At 42.4% G+C, this 13,758-nt stretch overlaps 1 long non-coding RNA gene across 1 annotated transcript in view; it reads right to left on the bottom strand.

The window, feature by feature from the left end:
• LOC108789996 overlaps nucleotides 1-11,116 on the bottom strand; it is a 68,183-nt gene extending 57,067 nt beyond the window's left edge. Inside the window, exons 1-2 of the long non-coding RNA XR_001941429.1 lie at nucleotides 11,029-11,116; nucleotides 10,762-10,903 (exon numbers count right to left, since the gene is read on the bottom strand). This is a non-coding gene — a long non-coding RNA (uncharacterized LOC108789996). The remainder of the gene's footprint in view (nucleotides 1-10,761; nucleotides 10,904-11,028) is intronic.
• Nucleotides 11,117-13,758: the final 2,642 nt, after the last annotated feature.

Here is a 13,758-nt window from a genome sequence, read left to right as displayed (position 1 = left end):
ACGCAATGTATCAATACGCATGTTAACACATATAAATGTAATGCGGGTAAGGAGAAGGCAATACAGTGAGTATGCCCACTCAGGACATGTAACTTCATATAAAGATTGCACATCCACCGCCCCCTCCCCCGCACAAAAAAAACATGACTTGCGATTACCTTTCGATTTTAGTGTGCACATGTCCTAAAAATATTAATTAATATGTATATACCCCATTACCGCCCCATTTGGATGCTCAGGATAACAATGATACCAATGATCGAAGAATGGATTCTTTTTTTCTGCATGTGTTGTGATATTTGGGAAAAAGTCTATAAAGTGAACTCCAGCCAAACAGTTTAAATACAGTACACAGATTAAATAAATATATGAGCTGTTTTGACTGTCAAAGGATTTTTTATTTCTGTCCATCAAGTTCTGAGATTTACACAGATCTGCCTCACAGCAAAGCCCTGTCTAGCAGGGGAGGGAACTGATCTTTCCTAGCTACAATTTCAGTTCCATTTACAGATGTCCTCCCCCCACCTCCACCCTGTTATTGGACAGTGAAAGGAAAAGCCGCACACTGATGAGCTCATTTTGTTGTCACTCCGCTCTTTCTCCTATCAGCATGCTCCTTGCACTGCAATACACCTGCTTTGATCCCCCTCAGGGCCGTCTTTAAAGAGGGGCGAAAGGGGCAGTTGCTCCAGGCCCAGTCATTGTTATGGGGCCCAAAGCAGCTGCCCCTTGAGATACACACGTGGTACTGTTCTGTTCACTAAGCAATCGTCATCACATAATGTTGCTCCACCCCTGCAGTACGCCATGTAGGGTGACCATGTGACGTCTCACGTGGGGACATGTCTCCCTCTGACGTCTCTTACTATCTGTCCTGCAGGAGGAGGACGTTGCGCAAGGGCGGCTTTTGTCACGCCACACTCTTCTGTCTGAAGGGTGAGATGTGACATCCAGACTGAGCTACCGCTACACCACCAGGACAGAGGCAGGTGAGCTGGGATGCTGGGGTATTGTGTGTCCAGTCTTATTATTATGATGCCTGCTGGGCTACCACTACCCCACCAGGGCAGTGTCAGAGCAAAAAATAACTGAATGTATGTTTAGCAAATCATTTTAAATTAATAATTATTTTATTAATCAGTAAATAAATATATAAATTCAACCTCTGCTGAAAAATTAATTGATTTAGTAATATTAATTAAAATGATTGATTTTATTTTTCATTATTAAAGTTCTTTGAGACAAGTCTATGATCTATGTATGTGTTTGTTTTTTTGTGGGGTTTTTGGGGATGTTGGGGTGGAGAATGAAATTGCATGGTGGGGGCAGGGCGGGCCCAAGAAAATGTTTGCCCAGGGTCCAATCAATATTAAAGATGGCCCTGATCCCCCTGCTGCTTCTCCCTCACTCTCTCTGAGCTCTGCTGTATAGTAGATTGCAAGAGGCTGAACTTCAGGTACTTACACTGCTTGCAATAAAAAAAGATGTATAAATAATAACAGGGCTGCACTAATCTGTATCTTTTCTATATGCCTGGAGTTCAGCTATAGGCATTGCTATTCTGGTGTGTAAAAATGTGCACTTCTGTAATGTAGTCAGAAGATTTGGTGATTATATTTTGAGATGAATATCTGAGGCACGTAAATTATATATGCATGTGAGATAGGGACCTTAGACTGTAAGCTCCATGAGGGCAGAGACTGATGTGAATGTGCAACTATGAAAAGCGCTGTGTAAACTGTCAGCACAATATAAATACCTGGAATAAATAAATAATAATAAAAGTTGCATTTGAAACAAATTGCAGGAATATGTTTTTTTTCCTTGTTTCCCTTTTTCTTCACAATTAAAGCCTAATATATAAACATATAAAAATATATGTATTAAAATCTGCTGACATATTAATCCTTTTACTGCTCGAAAAAGTTGTTTTTTGTTTCAAACATGATAAAATGCACAAAATGATCTCTTTCCTTGCCAGGTTGTAGAAGTGATTAGGTGGCTATTACAGCAGCCCGTGTTACCTTGACTACAAAAAGAAAGCCTGCGACGGAGAAAACACTGTAGTTACCGGACCCATGTAGGTCTAAGTGAAGTCAGATGTAAGTGGACACGTGTCCGTTCACATCAGATTACCCCTGATCTGCCACGATCAGGTCCACCAAAACGGGACTCTGTTTGGTTTTCCAGACCTGGCTAGAGTCGGGAGTATTTGGATGTTATTGGGAGCCCATTTATCCATTATCGGGGATCCATTCAGATCTGGCTGCCCATAAACTAACATTGGGCTTCTATTCTGATCCGCCTGAAAAAGTGACAAGGCAGATCTGATCAGAGTGCCTGTGTGAAAGGGGTTTCTGTTATAAACATAGATAAATGAAAATGTCAGGACTGGTGATTGGTAATAGTGCACAAGATACAATAAATGTACAGGTCATAGACAGAGGGAGGCGGAGGTGAAGGGATTAATGTACAGGTCACATACAGTAGGAGGATGGAGATGAAGGGGTTAATGTACAGATGTGCAGGATAAGCGAGGTGGAAGGGTTAACATACAGCTCAGAGTAGAGATAGAATAGAGCTAACATATGCAGGAGAGGAGAGGGTGAAAGGGTTTAAAGTGACACTAAGCTCAGGAGTTAAATCTTAAAAAATGCACTCAAGTACCTTAACTATTAACATAAATGTACATTATTTGTGTATCACTCGGCTGTACATCTTCAAATCATCTCTGAATTGATGCTGACACTGTCCTTTCTTCTTGGAGGGGGACTACTTTTTTTATAAATCCTGTATAATAATAATAATAATAATCTCATGAGATCTCAGGCAAAGATATTTTCCTCCCCTGATATGATGTGCATGGTCACATGTCCTAGTCACATGTGCCAGAGTTCCAGGAAGTAAAGGGAGAGCTGGTAACCTGCCCTTAGTTAACATGGCCACTGTCAGAAGACTGGGGAAGAAAAGAGAAATAAGGTATACAAAGAATACAAAGCTGGCAATTACTGAGAAATATGTGTTTGTAAATTGCCATTACTAAACTGATGACTGATTATCGGATCTACTGATACTCAGGATCAATGTTCACAAACTGTTAAAGTATTGGTATCAGTCTTAAATTGACCGATATTATTGATACTGACAGTGAAGGGGGCTTCTGCCCCTCCCCTCCACCCCCCATCCATACCCCCTGCGCCATTACATTCACCTGCTGGCTGCGGAATCTAGCCTCCGGGAAATGAAACAGCAGGCAGTGCAATAGGCAGCCTGTTATTGGCTATTTCAAATTGCAATAGCGAATAGCAGGCTGGCTATTGCACTGCCTGCTGTTTACATTCACCTGGTGGCTGCGGAAGTTAGCCTCTGTCGGAGAATGATGTTGGGGGGCAGAGGCTCCCCTTCACTGCCATCACTAATAGGGGTCAACCGATATCAGGCCCACTGACGGGTGTTTACATTCAGTCGGAAGATTCTACAGCCGCATGTAAACAGAATATTGGTACCTGATATCAGCTATTGGCCTGAAAGTTGGCCCATAACCAGTATTGGTATCGGTTCTGAAAAATCGGTTGACCCCTAACTGGGACAGAAAGTGAGTGGAAATCCCCACAACACACAAGTTTGATTTTGTTTCAAATAAGTGTTTTATTACTGTTTTGAAGGTGTCTACATGTGCTCAAGACAGTAATATTAGCAGACCACCAAGGTACATTGAATATATGAGTGCACATTTACCAACAGCAGTATACAAAAGTCACATTCATTCTGCTGCCCCATATATACAATATAACCATCCAAATCACTTCTAAGAAAGCCATCAGTCGGGAGAAAAAAACCATAAAGAAACTCCTGGTTGCTATAGTGGCTGGGAGCCTATGACGCCAATAACACAGACCTAATAGTTATGTCAGCGGCAGCGAAAGGGTTAAACAGAAATTCCAGGAAAATTAATGAAATCAATTACTGAGCTTCTAATGTCACCCAGAGCACACTGCAAATGTGTCAAAGTCAAAACGCTAATTTATAAAAAGTAGATGTAATCCCTTACTGAGTGATATATTTAAAGCACTGCCTATCAATAATTGCCATTTTTCATTTTGGAGAAAAAAATGGGTTTCAGCATTCTTTGTTTCATGTCAATTTCTGCTGATCTCCTCCTTCAGCCTATTTGCAGCCACTTCCTGTTTACATGCACTGCAGCATCTGCTGCATGCTTTCTGATAAAGACAATGGCGGAAGATGCCTACAACATGAGCATCAACATGGACTCTTTATGTCCCCCCACCGGAAGCACATATGACAGGGTGACAATGAAGGGAGTTGTTTGGGGACACGAACAGAGTGCTGTCTCTCTATAACAGGAAGCACCTAAACAAAGCCAAACATGGCAGCATTACCAGGAAATATTATAAAGAAAAGTACAGATTTTAAAAGATAAAAAAATTGGAAATTACATTATAGAGTTAGTTCATATTTAGGGCCCATTCAGTCGGCTGTGTCCGTCCGTACAGCTTGCACGTCGGTATAATGACCCGATCCCAGAAGGGACAGGTGCTGCATGTGATTGCACGCAGCTGCCTGTTCTTCCCTATGGGTGGACGCACACTGTCTACAGATGTGCAAGTTCAGGTGTGCGTATGACCATGTGTAATTTTGTGTAGCCGCGTCCTCCCATAAGGAAAAACAGGCAGCTGCGCGCAATTACACGCAGCACCTGTCCCTTTCCGGATCGGGTCATTTTATGGGTTTGCATTGAATGAGCCCTTATAGAAGAATCACCTATAACGGGGTGGGCAACTCTGTCCCTCCAGCTGTGCCTTAACTACAAATCCCATAATCTCTCATGCCTGTGGCTGTCAGAGTCTTGCAATGCCTTATGGGACTTGTAGTTCCACAGCAGCTGGAGGGTCGGAGTTTCCCACCCGTGACCTATGCTGTGCCTTAACACTAGGGATGCACTGATACCAATACTAGTATTCATATCTGTGCCGATACCGAGTATTTGGGAGAGTACTTGTTAGAGCTGCAACAGTTAATCGATTAAGTCGATTAAAATCGACGATTGAAAACGTTGGCAACGTTTTTGATCGTCGATTCGTCGGCTATCGATTGATTTGCCTGTTCGGGGCTGTTCCGGGCTCCACATGCAGCCTGAGCCACACGTCACACGCTGCTCCCGCTGCGGCCGCCGTGCCCACGGCACAGGCCGCGTAAGCCACGCCCACCGCACAGGACGCTGAAGCCGCTGCATGATGGACTACAATCTTAACACAAACTAGTCGTCATTCACTGGAGCCTTTTTTTTAAAATCCGATTAATCGAACTTAATAATCGGCCAACTAATCGATTATGAAAATAATCGTTAGCTGCAGCCCTAGTACTCGTACTCGCCCCAAATGCCTTGTTACCTTCCCCAATAACAGAACTTCTGGTCAGAGGAAGATTTCCAATCAGGAAGCCTGGAGGCGGGTCATTACAACCCACCTGGCTTTCTGATAGTCCAGGAAACCGTCTCCATGCTGATTGGCTGGGAAGCCGGTTTCCTGGCCAATCAGCATAGAGCCTGCTTCCCGGGAAATCAGGAATTTCGGCGGCGTGTCATTACCCGCTACCCAGCTTCCTGATTGCCTGGGAAGCCGGCTCCATGCTATCGGAAGCACGGGTATCGGTACTCAGTATCGGCAAGTACGAACAGCAAAATATCGGTACTCGTATTCGATACTGAAAAACCGGTATTGGTGCATCCCTACTAAACTCCATGCCATAACCCAGAACCAAGCAGATTTGATAAAATACACATTCATGCTCTTTATATACCTTGTGTCCATTCTCTCAAGGAGTCAAACATTCCCCAAAAATGCTTGTAATCTCCAAAGGTCCATCCTGTCTTCTTTTCAGGATGGACCATCTGTTGGGGCAAGCACCCTCAAGCGGTAGTGGAGCAAGCTCCATCCTGCTCTCGATTCTCTGCACATGCGCAGTGTGCTCTGTCTGCAGTCACTGCAAATCAGCTCAGCAGCTATGACTGGAGAAAGGGGAGTCTTGGTTCCAGTGGTGTATTCAGGGTATGGCACATGTGAAACATGCACTGGGAGGTTCCGCTCTGTGGGTCAGCAAATGTTTGCTGACACATGGAGACAGCTGACTATACACATCTCCCCAGCTGGCTCTTAGCAATCAGGGATGCTCTGGTCGGCGTCCTGCCCAGCTCCTGTCAACCAGTGATGTCACTGGCTACCAGGAGCTGGGCAGGACGCTGACTAGAGTGTCCCAAGCGGGGAGATGTGTATGGTTCTTATATATCTCCCGGCCCAACTGTCAGCAACCTGGGCCGCTCTGGACTTCATTGGTTGCCAGGAGCTGGGCAGGAAGCCAGGGGCACAATTTTTGTAGATACACCTCTGCTTGGTCCATCCTTAAAAGAAGAGATTTTTGGAGAATGCTGGATTCCTTGTGAGAATGGGCACAACCACATGAATGCATATTTTTGAAATCAGCTTAGTTCAGTACACAGGGACAGTATAGGTGATTCTTCTATAAAGGTAAAACCTAACCCTATAACATGTTGTGATTTAGTTTACATCTACTTTAAGGATTTTGTGTGAATGGGATTTAGACTCAGAAGCTGAATATAACGTGTTTTGTTGTTGCTTTATTTTTATAAATTTTTTGTAAACAAAACTTGAAAAAAGTTAGAGTTAGATATATTCATTAGCAGCATACAATTAAGATGCATAGTACAGGACCCTCATGTGTCCATTTATTCATAAACATAAAGAGCTTGAGTAAAGCGGGTCATACACTCGATTCCTCCATCCACGCTGTTTCTCTCATGCTGGCTATTGACAGCCACACATGTGAGTGTCAGAATACCTGAACAGCGACTAAAGCTGATCGGCTGCAGTAACTGTACAGCCACAATGTTTCACCCAGCTCCTTCGACAACTTTCTCTCTCAGGTCCGCTCCTCTGCTTAGTGGGTGGGGTTTCAATAGCCAGCCTGCTATTGGCTATTTCAAAGCTCCTGGCTGCTTTCTATGCAACTTTCTGCTTTAGGGTCAGACATTTTAAGATTCACTCAAATCACAACTAAAAATTAATCTTTGCATAAAGGGGGCATAAAGGGAGCACAGATGACATGCTTGTTTTTTTTTTCTAGCCATTGCTATAGTACATCAGTCTATTCCAATGCCTTTTGTCTGTGATCTGCTGATCTGGAAACCCCCCTCCTCTACACACATATACTTTTGTGATGCAGGAGATGGATTCTGGAATTATTCATTTTCTTTTTTTGCCTCACCCTGCTGCCTTTTACATACAAAAAGCCTGCTATAAAAAACAGACAAAGGGGTTGCTCTTTGTGACCAATTAGATACAAACCTGCCATGAACCACTGAATGTGATTGGTGATAGTGGAAGCATAAAGAGAGAAAGTTTTAGCGCAGGCTCCTGAAGAAGCAATCCCATTGTCCATGTGAGTTGGACTCGAGATTGTTGCTGCAGTGGCTTAGTAAGATTAAAGAAGAACTATGGGGTCCGGCTTTTCCCCATAGTTCTCCTAAGGGTCACGGGAGGACACAAACTAGCGTGCTCCCATCACCCAAAGCTCAGTATACCGCGAGCTACAGTATACTGAGAAGCCGCTGCCGGGACGGATCCCGACATTACAGTCGAGATCCACCCAGCTGCGGGAGTGACAGTGCCTATCTAGAGGCAGAGCCAGCTGTACCCGCCTCTCACCCTGTCCGTTCCGCCAGTTAGCGCTGGAGGATCGGACAGGGGGAAGGGGGAATCCCTGCAGGGAGCCGTGAGTGACAGTCACGTCTCTCTGCAGGGACAGGATCGAGAAGTGAGCGAGCAACGGCATGTGTTTGCTCACTTCCCGATCTATTGAGCCGGCCTGTGACAGTTTCATTGTCACAGGTCGGCTAGAACTATGAGGCTGAGTGAATTTCACTCACCTAATAGTTCTCCTTTAAGTTAATTGCTTGTGTAGACAAGCATGTTCTGCTTCTGAGCTTTTTACCTTCTTCATGCAAGTCGACGTGAATGCAAAAGCAGCTCAGAAGCACTCTGAAGCAGCTCAGAGCAACTCAGAAGCAGTTTGAATCTACTTATACACATTTCCTCCTCCACTTCCTGCAAAGCTTTTACAATGGGTCATGTCTCCATTTCTCTTTGCCAATGTTTCACAGGTATCCTCTACAGGGCCTCTACAGGGTGACTTTTTGTTTGACAGCCCACCAAATAATTCAGTAAGATGGACCAGTGCAACCTCCCCCTCAATCTACTCCCTGGAACCTGCAGTACTGGTCATGATTTGATTTTTCTGCATACTCCTTTGCCACCCTATAAGCTTGAGGGCTGGTTCACACCAAATGCAGACCAGATCTGCATGAGTTTCTGCACATGCAGTGCAGTGTTTTTTGCAGCGTTTCAGGCTGTTTTTGTAAAAAAAAAAAACAATTTATTTTTAGCTTAAAATGGGAAGTTCATTCCAGGGCGTTTGCATGTGTTTTGGTGTGTTCCAGAGCAGAAAAAATAGGGCATGCTGCAGTTTTTCCACATGCTCTGGAACTGAACGCTCTGGTGTGAACTAGAGCCCAAAATACCATTGCTCTGGAACTGAACGCTCCGTACCTGCTCTGCGCTTGGTGTGAACTAGCACTTAGATCTGTGCTGCAACATAAAGGCCGATCATTCTGTATTCCATGATAACATGGGGAGGGCTAAATAGACTCTTTGAGATAGCACTGGAAATGTGGAGAGGAACACAGGACAGCTCAGAATTTCTGACAAGATCAACAGGTATTTTTTTGCACTTATCAAACAGATAAACCAAAATATTAGTGTCTATAGATGCCTCCAAAAAACCTGCCCCGGCGTTTTTTCTTCATAAGAGTGCTGCTAGTGTCCACTCTCTTATTTTCCATCCCTCCCCTCTCTATTCACATAAACTAAGCTTACAAGTTTATGGAGTTTGTGAAGGCACGTTATACATTTCTGGCCAAGAGATAGAGGTTGGAGCATCCCTGGATTTCTCCTTCAATATACACCTCAACTGCGATTAGTTTACATCATATATGTAGACCTTTTGCCATTGTTCACCAGTTCTAATGCAAGGGTGGACAATATGGAATTCAGGAGCCAGTCTGTCCAATCCAGGAGCAAGCTCCACTGGAAACAAGAAGAGAAAACCTCAAAAAGTGGGCACCAGCTGTAATCTTTAAGGAGCATTGGCTACCTGGCTTCAGAGATTGGCCCAGACCTTTTCTACAGTTTTAGAAATACACTATATGTGTGTGTGTGTGTGTATATATATATATACACATATACACATATGCATTGCACATTAAAAATATAATCAATGGATAGTGATCATGAACTGTACAGAGGTCTGCAGTTGATTAATGTAACGGAACCACTTCATATTAAAGGCTGGGCTTCGAATATAATCCAATTTGGATTACATTTTAATGAGATTACATAATGTACAGTTTTTCTGCATAAAAATCATTTTTTGAGCTCCTCAAGTCAATGTTTTAATCATCTTTGAAGTAGAAAAAACAATTATACCTCTGTACACAAGTTTACAACAAAGCATGCACCCTATATACATGCAGGTACATGAATTTTTGTATATGGATATAAAGTGAAGTTGTACTTCACAGTATTGATAATACTCGCACAGAATTAGTCCTAATACATATTAATTATAAGTAAATCTACTACCACCAGCATCACAATTTGTTTGGAAAGCAAAGCACTACTTGCATAGCACTTTTTGGAAAGCATAGCACTACTTAACAAATAAAAAACAAAGTGACATTTATCTTTAGTGATTGACACCTCTTCACCTGATCTCCAACTCTGGCCATAGAAGACATTGAATTTTATTTAATATAACAATATTTCAATATGAAATCATATCTTTCAGAAATCCACTGGCAGTTTAATTTATAAATTATAGTTTTCTTAGAAAAGGAACAAGAAAATCTAATCAAATTTGGCCAGATCAATCTGTTTTGCTGTGTTGAACAAAAGTTTTCAAATGAAAGATGAGCCATTGGAGGTCAATCATATTATATGTATGGCAAGCAGAAGGCTAAACATACTTCATTTGGGTAAGTCTCAGTTGTCTGTCTACACCAGCATCCTTATAATACAAACACCAAGCACAATCAATGCTAGCCAGATGCAAGGGAATTACTACACAATGCTCAAAGGCTGCTCGGACGTAGAGGAGCATGGGAATTTGATTCTGTAATCCCTGTCCTGTATACAAGTTCATGCAAACAAGAAAACAAGGCTTTTAAGCAACACTAATTGAAATCAGCTCTGTGATTCTTTTCGAGAGGTTACCAGCTTGAGAGAACAACAAAATGTGTCAGTCTTCCTGAGGGGAAAAGTCTGCTGGAACAAAAAGAAGTGACAGTTCCAGGCACTTTAACACTTTCACACCCTCGTGTACTGCTTACCTTCCAGCAACAAAGGGTAAGCAAAGAAAACTCCAAGAAACATATGCTGAATTGCAATCAAAAAGAATTAGGAGGGAAAGGGGAAAAGCCCTCCAAAGCTGCACAGGAACAAAGATGCTTTCTAAAAGTTTCTGGAGATGCCTTAGCCTAGATCTCAAGTTTCAAGGAAATCAGATCAAGGAACGCAACAATAAAAAAAAAAAGAAAAGTTACACTAAACAGATGTTTAGGCATATCTGCTTACAAATGAAAGAGAAGCAATAGCGGAACAACAAGCTTACCCCAAGTGAACAGGCACAGCGCGCTTGTGAGCATGCACAGAATCCCACTCTCCATCCTCTCTCTCTCCGAGTTTATTAACACAGCACAAGCAGCTGAGTGGGAATTAAGCGAGAACAGCAGTTCAGGAAGCGGAGCCTTTTCCTGCACAAATACAGAATTCGTGTAAATAATGAGATTACTCAGCACTGCCTTAGAAACAGACCTCCCACCGGGAGAGCCGTCACTGAACATATATGACGTGACGTGTAAAAAGGGGCTTACTGCACCTCAACTGTGCGCTGGAGCCCTGTCAGTTGACTGTCCTAGCTGGCTGGGGCTCAGCATCTGGGTCACATATTAAGGAGTGGAGTCTGAAAGGTCGATTTATCAAAGTCTGCTGGCTGAGCCAAACCAGTGCGAGCACATTTATCTAATCATTCATTTCCTAAACAAGACCCGGGATGTTTTTGTATCATTTCAAGATCTGACCTGAATTTGCAAGCCAGGAAGCCTAGTAACCCCCTCCTGAAACATAGAATGGAAAAGTTTTTCAGAGCACATGTAGGAAAAGTTTTTCAAAGCACATGTACTCCTGCAGTGTGAATAAAAAAAAAATGTTTGCTTGGAGTAACTTGAATGAAAAGAAGGATCAGTATACTAGAGGGTCATTCACACCAGTTGTGTTGCGTTGCACTGACCAATGCTGGCTCAACACAAGGGCACAACAATTGTTTTCTATGTGCCTTGTTCACACCATACAGTTGCATTGTGCTACATAAACTGTCTGCATTTTATGCAGTGCACTGCACCTAACTACAGTGCAACCCAACGTACTGTGGTGCATAGAGGTACAGTATATACATTGGCTGGCCAAAAAAAAGACATACTCTAATATTTTATTGGACCTCCTTTAGGTTTGATTACGGCAAGCATTCGCTTATGCAATATCACAACATTTATTTCTGTTCAGTGTTACATTAGTTTGCCTTCAGGATCTTGTAGTGATGATGGGAGAGTCAGGCCACTGTGTAAAGTCTTCTCCAGCACATCCCAAAGATTCTCAATGGGTTTAAGTTCTGGACTCTGTGTTGGCCAATCCATGTGTGATAATGATGTCTCATGCTCCCTGAATCACTCTTTCACAATTTTAGCCCGATGAATCCTGGCATTGTCATCTTGGAATATGTCTGTGCCATCAGGGAAGAAAAAAACAATTTCAGGGAGGCAGCTGACTTCATTTTTGTGCACATATTATTGCTGAACCTAGACCTGACCAACTGAAGCAACCCCAGATCATAATAGTCATATATGTGTACTAATTTGTATTTTTAAACAATTGTTTTTATTTTTATTGAACCAGCTTCACATCCTCAGAGGGCTGTATATTAAGTCGCTTAATTATTCATCGTGCTTGTCAGTCTGAGCTGATAATATGATTATAACAGGGAGGAGCGAATATTGGCTTATTCTGTTCATGTGACCTAGGCTCGATCGTAGCTGATAGCATTTGGGGTTGCTATTTGGGGTTGCTATGGAGCGTGGATTCCTTTTGCTAGAGTGTCATGTGATTGTGGGAGCGGACGAAAGTACATTGACTCTGAATGCGTTAACAGCACATGGCAACGCGGATTCTTTTTAAGTGTGTTGTGTCACCGGCTTTTAACCCCTGATGAAGTCCAGAGTGACGCAACATTGGTTGGTTGAGAGCCATGGTGACGCAAGAGAGAGGATCAGACGCACCCTTGGGATGTGAAGTTCGTCTGGTGATTTTTTTAATGTTGTTGATTGACAAGAGTTGTATGTGAGTAAGATTTTAATAAATTCGTGTTTTTAAATATAACGGTGTGCACTTAGAATATGTATTCCTTTTTTATGCACACTGGATGATTTGCTGAGTATTGGAAGATTAATTGCTTGCAAAGAAAAGTGTGGCCAGAGAGGGTGCCCTACCCGAGAACTAAAAGGGAACGGCTCATTGTGACCTCTGCATAGGTCTTCTAGGGAGGTGAAAGATCATCTGATATAGAGCTGGAAATTTCACAGGTGTGGAAAAAGAGAATAATCACAGCATGCAGAGTGATTTAGATCATGTGGTGTTTCGTTTCAGAATGAAGACACAAACTGAAGATTAGACCATTTCATTTTATATATATTTCGTTATGTTTTTACAACGGGACTGATTGATTTACACCAATTTATTTGATGTGATAATACTTTTGCTTGTTATGTGGAGGAAGTCGGTTTATTCTCACACTTATGAAACAGATCATTTGGTGATTACATTTATAACGGGATTGAGTTAAAAGAAATTATATTGATTAGTTTGTTTATTGTTTTTTTGCTATAGTAGATATATATTTATACTTGATATATCTATCATACTTGCAACGTACTTGGTGGTACCCATCACTATAAATTAGATTTAGTTATTATACAGTTTAGCGTGACACTCATTACTTTTTAGATTTACAGTGGTACCTCGGTTCTCGAACACTCCTGTTCGCGAACAGGGAGTTTGGCAACATTTTGCTTCCGTTCGCGAACTCCGCATCGGTTGACGAACACAACCGCAGCCATCTTCCCTGCACTGACACATGGTCGTGGCTTCCACTTGTCGAGATCGCGGTATGGTCACAGTTTGATTCGGTTCACGACCAATTCGATTTGCGACCAGAATCGTAGAATTAATTAAATTCGTGAACCGAGGTACCACTGTATTTGGAATACTGTGGATTAACAGTGTTGCAGCTTTTTAGATTGTGTTGGCACTGAATTCTTATACATATTTTAACCCCAGATCATAACACTGCCCGAAATCCAGGTGGTGGGCCAGACAGCATAACATTTAATTTTGTGCCATTTTAGTAAAGTTAAAAAAAGGAAAAAAATAAGTTAAACAGTATTATGTATTGTAAAAACTAGAGATGAACCTAAGCAGATCACCTGAGTTCGCCCAAACCTGCTTAAAACTGTGACCACCACATGCCTGCCCAATCAGTGGCAGCAGTGCCATGCCC

This window comes from Nanorana parkeri, unplaced genomic scaffold, assembly GCF_000935625.1.
Source record: "Nanorana parkeri isolate BGI_ZX_2015 unplaced genomic scaffold, ASM93562v1 scaffold435, whole genome shotgun sequence".
Taxonomy (NCBI): Eukaryota; Metazoa; Chordata; class Amphibia; order Anura; family Dicroglossidae; genus Nanorana; species Nanorana parkeri.
The sequence above is the reverse complement of the archived record's forward strand: the minus strand, read 5'-3'. Positions and strand labels throughout refer to the sequence as shown.